Source organism: Mustela lutreola, chromosome 3 (assembly GCF_030435805.1).
Source record: "Mustela lutreola isolate mMusLut2 chromosome 3, mMusLut2.pri, whole genome shotgun sequence".
Taxonomy (NCBI): Eukaryota; Metazoa; Chordata; class Mammalia; order Carnivora; family Mustelidae; genus Mustela; species Mustela lutreola.
Genome location: NC_081292.1, coordinates 64,345,491 through 64,360,778, shown reverse-complemented (window position 1 = coordinate 64,360,778; position 15,288 = coordinate 64,345,491). Strand labels below are relative to the sequence as shown.

The window sequence follows — 15,288 nt, the reverse complement described above, 5'->3', positions numbered from 1 at the left end:
ATTTGTATGTTCATGTGTATATGAGTATGGGTGTGTGTTTCTGTATGCATGTATATGTGTGTCTGTCTGTCTGCATATATGTGTACCATCTATAAAAAGCTGCCACTGGCTGACTCTATTTTTTTGTGAAAATGTAGTTATGAAAACCACATACTGAATCTGAGACTCACAAAGTAGATCATATTTTTCCTACCCAAATGATGTTATAATTTTGGTTTAAATTTAAGATACAGCATCAAATCCTAGTTGTAATAAGAACTGCAACTACAAAGGGAAAATTCAGTTGCTACAAAATTTTATAATAATTTAAAATAACAAAAGTACATCATGATAGTATTAACTATGGATGAAAGTATTATATAAAATATTTATAGGCAGAACTCCAATATACTATGAACTGTATGTAAAATACTCTACATACAACTTAGCTGTATGTATCATAAATTTGAACAAATATTAAATTATGATAGCTATTCAGCTTTAATTCTTAATATTACTAGCCATTTTGAAACTGGGAAAACACTTTAAGGAAATATTTGAATGACCAGGTGTCTTAAAATAAGGTTGGTTGAAATTTTAATTGTTTTATATATATTTTGTTCAACTAATCTTCAACTAATTAGTTCAACTAATCTTCAAGTCAGGTTATTTAATGTAAAATTACCCACTAAAGTAATTCTTTGAGGCTTCAGTAAGAATTTCATTCTAAATAATTTGGAGAAAAGAAAAATCACTTGAATGTTATATTTGTTATCAATAGCTTTATAACCAATTACCATACACGTACAGTCTTAAGACAATACACATTTATTATCTCACAGTTTCTTCAGGTCACATATTGGCCCAGCCCAGTTATTTTGGGGTTTCTTACAAGGTTGTAATCAAGGTGTCAGTCAGAGTTCCTGATGCTCAACTGGGAAAGGATCTCCCTTCAGGCTCAAAGCGTTGTCGGCAGAACTCGGTTTCTCAAGGGTTTCCAACTGAGGACCTCAGTTCCTACTTGGGTGTTGGGGTGAAACCACCTTGCATTTCTTGTCACATGAGCCTCCACAACAGGGTGACTTATTTCATCAAAGTGTGCAAGTCAAAGGAACACAAACAGACAAATAGTAGAGAAAATGTGCTAGCAAGATGAATGTCATGTTTTTTAAAAAAACCTAATCACACAAGTGATATCCAATCAACTTGGTTTCATCCTACTATTTAGAAGATAAGTCATTATATTCAGCCATACTTGGAGGGGAGAGGATTGTACAAAAGGATAAGGAACTAAAAGCAGGGATTATGGAACATCTTAGAGTCATCCTGACACAGATGTGTTCAGCATTATTAACCTTATGTAACTTTTCTTGTTTTCTTTCTCATGTATGGTGCTCCTGAAGGGCGAAGAAATCAATGTTGTGAGTGGAGAAAGGACCAGAACATATGTGCTTTTTGCATTGTTCATCCAGCAGAGTGGTAGGATAATGAATGATACAGCCATAAGATTTGTGCTTTTGTCATACTAAAAGACATTGTAATAAATGGTCATGGCAGAAACAATTTCATAAAGATGATAAATCTCAAGGGGAAATGTTTGCTTTATTAATCATGGTGTTGAGTGGGGACAGAAACTGAGAATAAGTTCAGTTGTACTCTAGAAGGACTGTGGATGAAGCTGTAGTTAGGAAAGGTGGGAGAATTAGAAAAGACGGGATGCAAAATCTGGAGGAGCCTTAGGGAGCAAAAACTGATGCAACACCCAAAACCTTTAAAGGTGGTTGGGGCAAGTTTTGCCGTTCAAAATTCAATTTAGTCAGGATAGATAGTCAAGGGTGCCTGGGTGGCTTAGTAGGGTGAGTATCTGCCTTTGGCTCAGGTCATGATCCCATGGGCCTGGGATCAAGCTCTGTGTTGGGCTCTCTGCTCAGAATGGAACCCACTTCTCTCCCTCTTTCTGCCCCCCCCCCACCTTGTGCTTGCTCTCTCTCTCTCTCTCTCTCTCTCTCAAATAAATAAAATTTTATTCCTTTAAAGCAAAAGATAGTCAAGAGACTCTCTCTTCCATAGTCTTATGAAATTTTCAGGAAAAATATCCATTGGATATCATTTGGAATGAGGGTGTATGATGAGAAATGTTAGTGAGATTGGTGTTACGGTAAAAGCAGAGTAGCTCCTGCAAACTAAGCAATCTTTGTGTAACATAGAATTAATCAGCAATGTAATATGAATAGAGTATCATGCTATGGTTGAGAAAACATCACCTTAATGTTCAAATCCAGGCTGCACAACATATCAGCTGTGTGACCTGATCAAACTAAAGTCTGGCTCAATTGTCAGAATCCATAGGCTTAACTTGGCCTACACTATTGTTTTAACTCCCAAAGCTGCTTAACCTCTTGGCAATATTCAGTTTTCTTATCCCTTCCATTTTATTCATCTAAGGTACCTGTCTGTAATGCAGCTAAGGGAAGAAAAGAAGGCTTAGAGCAGGGGTTCTCAGCTTCAGCACTACTGATATTTTGGACATTATTGACACTCTTGGTGGTGAGAGGCTGGCCTCTACCCACTAGATCCCAGTAGTATCCACGGCTCTCTCCCCCTCAGTTATGACAACAAAAAAAATGACTTCAGACATATTCTGATGTCTCCTTGTAGAGGGAGGTGGGGGGGGATGAATTGCTTGTCGTTGAGAATGATTGCCTTACAGGGTCCTTGTGTAGGGCAAAATAAGGTGTAACATCTGAAAAGCACATAAAAGAGTGATTAAAACATAACTGACACTGAACAAATGATAGTTTTCCTCTCAACTTTTTATATTGGAGAATAGTATTATACATGGAATTAACTTGATATAAATTTATTGAAACACAGAAGGTAAGTAATGCTAGGCTAATAATAATTTATATGAGCACTGATTTGGGAAATCATTTGTTGTAGGCATTAATATGTATATATATAAAAGCTGACCCTCATCCATGAAGTCAAACCAGTCAAGCTTCAGTTACTATCTCTTCCAGTTAATACCCTGTGTCCTGGGGAATTGCTTCACATTTTCCAAGGGACCTTATCTATAATATACCTTATTTATCAATGAAATGGAATAACAATGGCATGGATATGGTTTGGGGATGATTCATTCACCCATTCATTCATCATATACCTATTGAGCATCTATTACATTCCAGGGACTGTACAGGAAATATAAGACAGTTTCTACCCTCCTGGAAATTTATTAGTGGAGAATCAAATGATGAACAAATAAATATAAAATGTACTTACAGAATGTAACAAATGTTCTAGAGATAAGAAAGGATAAAAAGAATAAGCCATGATCAATGATGCTCCGTTAGATAGAATAGTCAAGGGAGTCCCCTACTAAATGTCAGAATTTGAGCACAGCAGTACGGTCATGTCTAGGGAAAGGGCACCCAGTTAGGAAGCACAGTAATTCTAGAGATCCAAAGACATTAACATTCTTGGGTTGTTCAAGGCACAGAAAGAAGCTAGGGTTGTTATAGAAGGAGTACATTGTATAACCAATTTGTATATCTTTTTGGTTTTTATATTTTTTCTTATCTTGAAATATCCATTTTTAGTAAACCCAAACATTTATATAATAGAGGATATGAGATGAGTTCTTGGGTGATACCATGACACATGACATGTTATAAAGAATAGTTCCATAGAGGCAACTATCCAAGAAAATGGAAGAAAGTTGAAAATGGCTTTGTAAAATTTCATTTGGGGTAGCAGTGTTTTGTGGCTTGAAGTGTAAAGGATGAGAACAGAATGTGAATTCCAAGAAAGCAGCATAGAATGGAAAGAGAATTTATAGTGTGTCAGACAGGATGGCAACATCTTGTGGCATGTGGCTCTCATCTCAGTGATGGGAAAGGTATTTCTTGTGTTTGCTTCTTGCCTGTGGCACACCACAAGGGAGAATGAGTTGGCAACCACAGCCAAAATACATCAGTAGCAATTTTAGTATATGGGCAGCCATGATCTTTTTTATTTTCCTAAAATTTGATTCTTTTAAGATTCATTCTGAAGGACTGAGTATAAAACAGAATTAAAGAGAGTGTAGAGGGGACAGGAAGAGGGGTAGCTGTGCTACTTAATGCTATTATTGGATTAACCATATTGAATTTAGAAGTCCAACAAATATGACAAGCATGATGATATACTTCTTTATCTAACTTTGAGAAAGTTCTTAAATGTGCATTTAGTTAGCTAAAATTTGCCCAATTGAGAATAGCCCATGATGAGATGAAAAATCTCAATATCACTAGCATGAAGTTGAAAGAGGGAGTAAAGCAAAGCACAAAGGATTTACGATGGAGCAAAAGAACTCTACAGTGTCAAGGATCTCGTGAAGGAAGAATACGATCAAAGCTGAAGACTTAAAAATGAAGTCTTCTTAAAAATGAAGATAGAATATAAGAAAAGAAAGAGGAAAAGAGGATTGTGGTGGAAGATGTCAATGACCTCAGATAGGTTACAACTGAAATCCAAGAAAAAAGTAAACTAACAATGAAACCTGAGTTTAATCACAGATATCACAGTAATTTACTTCTGTGTATTTGTACCATGTACAGTAAGTAAACTGATTTCAGGTAGAGTCAACTCTACTAAAAATAAGTTTAGAACATGGACACTGAAAATTTAACTGCTAGTCTTAAAACTATAGCAATTAGTGTATAAATTTATCATCCTCTCTCCAAAGGACTTATTCTGAGTTGGTAAATTATATTATCAATGCAGAAACACTCATCAAAATGAGCCTGATTAATAATCATGGTCTGGATCAAAAATCAAAACATTAGGTTGATGGTCAAAGTTCATTAGTAGTCAACAAAGTATTAAAGTGCACATAGGGACTTTTCAACATAGGACCTTATTTATTTAACATAGAACCTGTAAGAACATAAAAATTATTTTTAACAGGGTTAACAATTAGTTTAAAAACAAAAAGAGTAGATGTTTATATGTTGTATCACCCCTAGTGGCTGAAATCATATTTTCTGTAACATAAGGGTGGCTAATACAGCCGACAGTCATTCTATAACCATTGGGATGAGAAATGCCTTCTCACTCTTGAGAGATAATAATTACATGAGTGCTTTAGCCAGAGACACATCTCAGGGAAATTAAAATGGAATAAATACACTTTTAAACAGTAGTAAAAATTATAATCTTTTGTAAGATTTTTGTGGTGATTTATATATTTGAAAAAATTACACTGTTTTACTCATCACCTTATAATAATTGATTTAATCCCAGTCTTTCAGATTAATCAACCTTTCCCTCTGACCTACCTAGATACCATCTCTGCCTTGCCCATGTCTACACCTTTCTCCTGGCTTGCTTCACATTCTGTTTTCCAGTTGTATTCCTGAACACCTCTATTCCTAAGCTTTTTGCTGATCTCCTGTTTGAGCCTCCCCCTCTATCCCCCAAATCCTGTCCCTAATGCTACTCCTCTGATTCAGTCTCTAGTTCTCTGTTGTCCACAGTGTGTCCTCACTTCAATTAGGGCTGTAACTGAGCTTTCACTTCTATCAGGCCATTGTGCTTATATAACTTAACCTGACATGAGTCCACATGCCCGGAATTTCAGTAAGTTTCATGGAAGAGAATTGTTCACAATCTCTATCTGTGAAACCTTCCAAGAGTGAGAAAAATTTCGGGGAAAGCCATTATTTTTTGTTGTTGTTTACACAATATAATCTCTTGATTTGTGGTGGGTGAAAATTAAGAAAAATAAAGATACACTGATACAGAAACCAGACTTTGGGTAGTGTCTGGATTTGAATTTGCTAGAAGCAGTAGTATTTTCTTGCAAACTGGAAAGAGAAAACCACTCCCAGATGTCTTAATTTTTCCGACTAACAGAAAAGCCTTCCCAATTTACAGCATGATGGGTTCAATTAGCACAAGTCTTGTGATTCATTTGCAATCTAAGTGAACAAATTCTAGCCTAAATTTTTACAAATGTTTGTGGTCATGATATGTTTGGCTCTTGAAGGTCAAAGAAATTAAACAGGAACTGGTAGCTAGCAAAGATATCTCAGGAAGTTTCTTACTCTTTTCAGTTAATAGTAGAAGATACAGAAGACATGTAAACTTAAATTTCTATAAACATTTTCCCTAACTTACTGGTCTAATCACTTTCTTTGTTTATTGATCTCATGTGGTCAAGGAGTGTAAATATTCTGCAACCTGCTCTCTCTCATGTTATTAAAGAGGGAAGCCAGGACAGCATTTAAATTCCACAAGAAATTTTTTTTCCAAATGCAATTCTAAGTTAATTTTTTTAAATTAAGGTCATTCTAAAATTTTACAGCCTGTAATTTTTGATATCTTTATTTTTACTATTTATAAATCTGATTAACTTGTACTATTCTGATGTACCAAGAAAGAATGCTGAACTCATATTTCAGGCATGATCTTAGAAAGAGCACCCAAGGAAGCATGGCCTTAACATTTTTCCTATACCTTTCAACCAGAATTTGTCCCAGCAAATGCTCTCCATTTTTTTCTTTCCTTGTTATAAGGAACTATAGCTGTTTCACATAACCAAAAAAAAATTCATAAATATTTTTATTTAAACTTGTCTAATTTCTTATATACTTTCTCAACATTTGTTTTATTTTTAATAATTCACTCAGAATATATAACATCTGCTTAAAATATTTCACCAGATCAACACTATCAACGTAAATCAACAAACCAATTGCAATGCAGGAAAAAACTGCCATATAATTCTTATGTAACCCTTCACTGAATCACTGTGAAGGGACTTATGTTTGGAAAGCTTTTAATTTTCGTTGTAAAGTTCCCAGAAACAGATGTGAAAATTCACTCATATCCCACATTGTCTAGCTTAAGCAGCTGTAAATTATTTCATGGATTACACTTGAATGAAATGAAAGTCTTGAGATTACTGCATCTAGGCAGCTGTTAGTTCCTTAAATTAAATCAAAACAGTTCTTTGCTTGATTAATTCTTGGTTTAGATTGCATAAAGATAAAGTGCTCACAGTCTTTAGTCATAAATTAGTTCATTTTTCTCAATAGTGTCCCTGTGAGTCAAAGGTTGCCACACAATTTTATAGGCTACCTTTAAAAATAAATAGCTTTGTTCTCTATGATGAAAAAAAAACAAACAAACAAAAACCAAGTTTGACACTCTCTTTTACAATACAATATTAATATAATGTATCATTTCATCTGTAGAGAAACTTAAAATAAGAACTGACCCTGCTTGATTTTAACTGCTAGGCTGAGAACTGTATCTGCTTTTCTCCCCAATGTGGTCTCTTGCTTCACTCCACACTCCCTTCCTAGCCCTAGGCTTACACTTCTGTTGTTTGCCAAACATCCGGTTGGATATCTGGAAGACATCTCATCTCAGTACGGGCCAAACCAAAGGTATTCTCTCTTCCTATATGCTCCAAAAAGCTAGTGTGGAAGATACCTGCTAGGATTTCACTTTCAATCACGAACCCAATATATTGAGTCTTGCTCTAACTTGACCTTCTAATACATTTCTCTCCTTTTCCTTGGACTTTCTTGCTCTAGGCCTCAGAAGCTCCTACATTTTCTCCTGATAAGGCTCTCCTTCCTGCCTCATCTCCCTGTTTTCCGTTTTTCTTTTCCAAAAGACTGTTGGCAAGTGCAGCCAATGTATTCAGAAACCGTTTTCGAAAAGCCAATTCCACGTAAAAGATCAATTTGTCAAATAATTAACTGAATTTATCAGATTATGCTGAAGTCTCCCTTGGAGACTGGTGCCTTTAGTAAAGTCTCACAGGAACTCAGGGATATCCTCTAAAAAAAAAACCAAAAAACAAAAAGTCCTATAGTCAGCAAATATCAATGAATACCCTGTGCTAGACACACTACTGAAACACTGAGATTATGATAGGAAATGAGAGAGACTTCATTCCTATCTTGAGGTATCAGAAAAGAAACAATTTTTTAAAAATAAAATTGCAGGGGTGTATGTATGTTGTCTTTTGTGTATATGTGTGTGTGTATCTTCAGGTTATATATATATAGACACTTATAAATATATTTCCATGTAGTGATAAGGGCTATAAGAAAAAAATAAAGCCAAATAGCAGGATAGCAAGTACTGGAAGTAAATAATCTTTTGAATAGAGTCAATGAATATGATTCTGTTATTCACAGAAATATTATTCTTGCATATATTCAGTAACCATTATTTGCATCAATTTAAGGCCTGTTAATTTAGTCTAAAGCTCTAAGGCATAGCATAGTTTAATTTATTTGAAAATATAGCTTTTATTAATATATTCATGAACTATATGTTCTAGAATAGCATTGTCCAATAGAAATACAATGTGAGCCACAAACTGAAGCAACATACATAATTTTCAACTTTCCAGTAGTTACATTAAAAAAATGAAAAAATAGGTAAAATTCATTTTCATAATAAAGTTTATTTAATCCACTAGACCCAAACTATTATTATTTCAACAAATAGTCAACATAAAAGTTATAAATTAGGTATTTTGTATTATTTTCTTTGTACTAAGTCTTCTAAATCCTGTGTTTACTTTACTCTTAACAGCATATTGTAATTCAAACCAGTCATTTAAGTGCTCCATAATGACATGTGGCTAATGACCACTGACTTGGATGGTACAGTTCTATAATATATTGATTATATAAACTATATCAAATACATTCTTTTTTTTTTTAAGATTTTTATTTATTTATTTGACAGACAGATCACAAGTAGGCAGAGAGGCTTTAACCCACTGAGCCACCCAGGCACCCATATCAAATACATTCTTGATATTTATTTACATGTACAATTGTATATTCTTTTTTTTTTTTTTTTAAGATTTTATTTATTTATTTGACAGAGAGAGAGATCACAAGCAGGGAGGGAAGCAGGCAGAGAGAGGAGGAAGCAGGCTCTCCACAGAGCAGAGAGCCCAATGTTGGGCTCCATCCCAGGACGCTGGGATCATGACCTGAGCCGAAGGCAGAGGCTTTAACCCACTGAGCCACCCAGGCGACCCCAACTGTATATTCTTATGTAAGAATATCTTAATGAGAAATGCATTTATAGCTATGAGTAATATATTTATGAACTTATTCACTAAATATGATAGTTCAATGTATTGATTTCAATGAAGAGTATTTTATCAAGATTATATATTGTATTACATATAATATATATCTCTTTATTATAGAGATTGTAGCAAAAAGAATTTTTGTTCAAATTATAGAGATTGTTCAAAAAGAATATTTCTAAAAATTTTTATAACTTTAGAAAATTGTTTATTTTAATAAATATACCTACAGTTATTTTTTTAAGACATAGATTTGATCACTTTATCACCCTTCATTATCTGAGGCTAAGCTCTTTTTCAGTGTTGCATCCTAACATCCCTGCGCATTTCAGGTTATAGTCAAAGAGCTATATAACATTCCCCAAAATACTATGTACTTTTAAATCTGTGTACATTTTCCTGTTCTTCCATCCTTCCAAAAAGTCCTTTACCACTTGTTCTGGCCTATATTTTTTACTCACTTCTTACTTAATTTATTTAGCTTTCTAATAATTCCTTTATCAAAGAGATTTAAGTTAGAAAACTGAAAATATTCTGTATAATTAAAATAGGGGACACCTGGGTGGCTCAGTGGGTTAAAGCCTCTGCCTTCGTCTCAGGTCATGATCCCAGGGTTCTGGAATGGAGCCCCGAATCCCGCATCGAGCTCTCTGCTGGGCTCTCTGCTCTCTGTTCCCCTTTTTTCTCCACCTGACTCTCTGCCTACTTGTGATTTCTATCTCTCGGTCAAATAAATAAATTTTAAAAATCTAAAAAAAAAAAAAGAAGAAGAATCATGAAGTTCTCTGATGAAAAAATGTATTCCTGATTGCTTTAAAGAAATTTCTCATTGCCTAGAGTCTCTCCTTAATAGACTGAATTTGTATCTACTTTCCACAAAGATGGTATATGGTCTATTGACTTCATCTACAACACCGGGCTGCCTATGGTGGGGGGAATATCTTGGAGAATATTTTATTTAGGAAAAAGCCCCTTGGGGCACCTGGGTGGCTCAGTGGGTTAAAGCCTCTGCCTTCCGTTCAGGTCATGATCCCAGAGTCCTGAGATGGAGCTCTGTATCCTGCATAGGGCTCTCTGCTAGCAGAGAGCCTGCTTCCCTTCCTCTCTCTGCTTGCCTCTCTGTCTGCTTATGATCTCTGTCTGTCGAACAAATAAACAAAATCTTTAAAAAAAAAAAAAAAAAAGGCCCAAAGGGAAGAAAGGAAGGACAAAAGAGAAAGAGGAAGGGAGAAAGGAAAAGAATGAGGGAGGCAGAGAAGGAGGGAAGGAAGAAATGAAGAAGGAAACACTGAAAGCATTGATGTTCTTAGATTCTAAGTTTTCTATATTTAGAAAATGTGCTCAGCATTTCTTCCCTTGATTTATCCGGTATTGAAAATTCTTTGGACAGGATCTTTCTTAAATTCTTTAATTTGTTTTTCTCTCTCTCTTTCAATTTGTGTAAACTTTCCAAATTTTTTTTAAGTTTAGGCATTTCTGTTTCCTTCTTTTGATTTATTTAATCCTAGACACCTGCTCCCTATAATAAAGCTGTTAAGGAAATGGAGCTATGGGGATCTAGATTTGTATTTTTTTTTCCTTTGCAAACTAAACATAGATTATTAGTATTCTTTCATGACTAAACAGGATGCCGGATTCTTTCTAGTTCTTCTACCCTTTAAAGCTTGGGGAGTACTCAATAGTTTTTAGGAGCTTACTGATGTTCTGTGGCAGAACTGATATTGGTAAGGAATGAAAGGTTGAGTATTTCTCAGGATAAGGCTTCTCTCAAGATTTCAAAAGCCAATTGCACTGCCGTCATCACAGCTGCATTGGACAGTTCACAGCTGCATTGGACAATTCACAGCCACCACAGCTGCTGAAGTATTTAGCTTACAGCACCCTAAAGTCTCCAATGAACCAGCAAGTAAATTCTAGCAGTCTTCTCACTCTAGGGTTCCCTTTTTATCCCATACTGTGATAGTTATTCTGAGCTAGGAAAAAAAAAAAAAGATGATAACCAGATGTAAATAGGGTAGTTCGGCTATCTTCAAAAGGCCTTATGAAATACCCCTCTTGAATTTGCAAGTAGAAAGAGAATTCTGGCAAGGAGATTCTACCATTTGTCGGGGGAGGAGATGGGGTGGATGGATGGCCTGAGTATGTTTTGATTATAAGTTGTTGGCATGGGGACATGGAGGTAAGCTAACTAGAAGCATTTGGTTTGGAGAGCATATTTGACTTTCTCTGATTGGTTCTGAGTTGGAAATGGAGTTAAAGGAGGAAAGCGGGCCTTTATGAACCAAGTCCTGAATGTTTGGGGGCTAACTGCTGCTGAGGCTTCCGTGGTCGATTCCAACAGAGGTTGTGGATAGTGTTCTAATATCCTATATGATCTTTCCACTATCTCGTATGTTCAGTGTCTAAGTCCTCTCTTTTAGTCATTCTCTCCTTGCGGGAAGTTGGGCAAAAGATCTGTATCTTCAGTGTTTGATGATTGTTCACTTGTCTCCATAATCAATTGTATCAAAGGGTTTCTTAATCTTTTTAATGTTGTATCATCGCGGTGATCATCTGATAAAGAAGTGGCTGATAGAAGCATTTAAAACTTACACTAAGTATTACGTATTAAGCTGGTAAAGTTAAATGAACTGGTATCATGACCACTGTGACATAAACAAGAACTATTAAAAGTCCACTTAAGATGCTTCAGAACCAGAAACCTGAATGTCCAACCAAGGCCAAGACAATAATTCCACAGGTCATAAAGATCCATCTTACAGAGCCATATAGCTTTTCCCCTTAAGATGATATATAGCTTTCTCTAACTTAGGTGTTTCATTGGGCCAAGTATAGCAAGAAGTCTAAGCAATGGCAGAGATACCATCATGACTAAGTGCACAAGAAATTTAAATTGTCTATTACTACTCTTGCCAAGGAATGGAGATTGATCTATATTCCATCTAGATTATAAGGGTATAATTTTATAACTTCTGCCAGAGTTAAAATGACACCTGTCTTATAGTCTTTTGTTTGTATGAATCTTACAATTGGAAACACTGTTTTGATTGTTTGTATAAATTCTGAATTTATAACCTCTTAGGTCATGTGCTTGAATAATGAAGCATAGCCTCATTTTTGGAGCTTGTGACTCAATTATAATTTCCAGATTTGATGATTTATAGAATTAGAGTGTCTGTGTACAGATAAATTCTGTAAAACTATTCTTAATGTGCATGAGATAATTAGTGAGACAAGGAAGACTAGTTATTCCAGCTGCAAAGGAAGTAGTATCTGGTAAGAACACATGGATATCCAGAAAAAAAGGAATTATTCATAACATGAGGTTAGAACAAAGGCCTCACATTGGCTGGCTTATGTATTTGTATTTCTTTTAGTCTAGATGACAAATAATTGACCCCTTGATTTAAGAAGGTCCCTCTCTTTTTCTGTAAGAAAGACACACTAGCAGAATCACAAATTAATCTGTTTAAGGTCATTTGTCCCTGTAGGTACAAGTGAAAACACCATTGGTTGTAATTCCCTTTGATCTCATTTCCATAGATTGGAATTTCCCTTAGATTTTCATCATTAGGGTCTAGTGAGGAATAACATAGTCCAGCAATCAGTAAGCTTGAAGGTTATTGCTAGGATAATCTGAAATTGGTGTTACTATGATTATGTTCTAATCTAATTTTAGTAAGAGGGAAATAAAAGAAAAAGGGCCTTTCGGCATGGCAATAATGAGGGGTCTCTAGAAAATGACAAATGATTATAAGTCAGCAGATAAAAAACAAAATAAGAATTAGGCAGGGGTTTTGATCCAGCAGGAGCTGCCCACTATTTCTAGTGGATTATTCTAAAGTTGAGTCTTGGTCATTGTCTACTGGGAAGATCTGCTGCTTCTAAAGAATCTCTGAGAATCTTTAGATGAGATTCCCTATTAGGCCAGCCTTCCAATCTGGTTGATTCCAGATTGCTTCTTTAGTCATGAAATGTGAACCTAAGGACTTATCAGGGAGTTTTACTTTTATATCTGTTGTTAACACTGTCTAATAGAGTCCTTTCCACTGAGGCTCAAGAGCAGTTTTTCCCCAATATATCTTCCAACAGATGAAATCTCATAGCTGAATATCATGAAAGAGGCTTTAAGAAGACTATTTGAATCTACCCTTAACCTTTAATATTTTGTGATGTCTGTGTACATGAGTATAATATCACAGGTAAAATCCTTAATCATAGGGGCCTTGCAGTTAGTTACCAGTTCACAACAAAGCAAACAATGTATCCCTGGAGGAGCAGACCATACTGCTTTAAGGGTAGGTGGGAGTCCCTTTGACTAAAAGAGCTCAAGGGTTCTGAAATCTTTGTTAGTTTTATTTCAAGGACATCATTGATTCTTTCCAGCTTTTCAGAACTTTGTAGGAGGTAAGAGCAATATGGTTTCTGAATAAGGGGTAATACCTTGCAAAGTTCTTTAATAGTATTTCTTGTGAAAGGTGTGCCTTGGTCACTTGATTAAAAAAAGTTTATATTCCCAAGGTCAGAAAAACACAGAATTGAGCAGATTTTTAGCAACTGTAAAGACCATAGCTTTTCAACAAAGAAATGTTTCAACTCATCCTGAAATTCTATAGACATACAATAACTAAAACATAGAAATCTCATGGAAAGTGGAAGGCATGTAAAATCCATCAGAAGGTGTTCAAAGGACCCTTGAAGCTTTGGTTTCTGGCGAGGTCCCATATTTACAGTTTTCCTAGAATTATGCTGGTGACAAGTCCATATAACTTAAAAAATACCTCACCTGGCTTTTTAAAGTGTACCAGCCTTGCAAATATAAGATAATAACCGATTTATCTGTACTATGATGGGTAGTGTGATGGAGAAATTTAGCTAATATACCTTTGAAATCATCTAGTGCCACCAAGCAGTTGTCTTGAGAGTACCAGAGATTAGGTAAATGAGGCTAGAGCCACATTTTTTCCCATTTTATGTTTTTCAAAATGAGGGACTAAATGGTGATATTTTATAATGGTCTCTTTGAATTCCTTTACGGATTTATCTTTTGAGTTTAGATTGGATCAAAACCTTGGTTAAGGCCATTTGTTTGGCAAAATGATCTGCCAGAGATTATTTCCTTTAGCTCCCATATATACTCTGTGGTCTTTTGTCTAGTTGACAGGCTCACGTAAGTGTAATCATTCTGTCACCTAGACTAATTTTACTTCACGTGGAGGACTGTATTCCAGAGGCAAGTTTAAATTGGCGATAGCATCTTCTGCTACATTTTGAATTTTTGAGGTATGATCTATCAACAAATTTAGGCCAGACTTCTCCATGGGAATCCTCAAAAAAACTGAGTGGGGGTATAGTAAGTTCCCTAACCGAGCTAAGAAAATTGTGAGGTTCTCTTCTTCTGGTTGGGGCAGGAGAGGGGCATATCAATGTGTTGCAGTGGTAAATAGTAATGTGAGGATGAGACACTAACAGAATCTCACAGAAGCCAATTAGCTAGCTGGAAAGTGCCGTGTTCTCAGATAGTGGTAAAGTCTATGTTGTATGAGGGACACAGATCCATAAGATCAAGAGAGAAGGCTATATAACCAGTTTAGCAAAAGCACCAAGTTTTGAAGGGATGGTTATTGCCTTTAAAACAAGGGGAAGAAGCTTTTGCAACCAGGTCAAGGTGGTGAGTTTTTATGACTCCCATGAAACTGAGTTAAAACTCAGTAGGCTTGCCCCAGCTTGCTCATATGCAAGTAGATGAAAAGATTTTAGCTGGTATTGTCTATGGAAGGAGTCTATTGACAAGTCTTCTTCAGATGATAGAAAGCCTATTTAGGACTCACACTAAAAGTTGTCACAATCTCAGGAAAATTTGATACTTGTTTGTTACAATATCCAGTTAAACCAGAAATACTCTTGATTGTTTTGTGAAGGGTCTAAGATGTTTAGATAGTCTATAGCCATGTCAGGAAAGAATGATTTACCTCCTTAACTAGGTTATAACCTCAAATAATGTATTATGTTTTGGCAAGATTATAATTTATTTTTTTGAAACGTCATGTCCCTCTTTTGGTAAGGATAAGAACAAATAAATGGAATCCTTTTTACCAGAGTCCTTGCCTTCAAAATAAAACAGGAGATCACGTACCTATTCTATCAGGACTGCATTGCAAGGGAAACTTAGCCCCACATGAAAACAAAAAGGAAGGGTT

At 35.5% G+C, this 15,288-nt stretch overlaps 1 protein-coding gene across 2 annotated transcripts in view; it reads left to right on the top strand.

Annotated features, from left to right (window-relative positions):
- C3H8orf34 (chromosome 3 C8orf34 homolog) overlaps positions 1-15,288 on the top strand; it is a 376,732-nt gene that overhangs the window by 233,947 nt on the left and 127,497 nt on the right. The gene's annotated exons all lie outside the window — the stretch shown is intronic.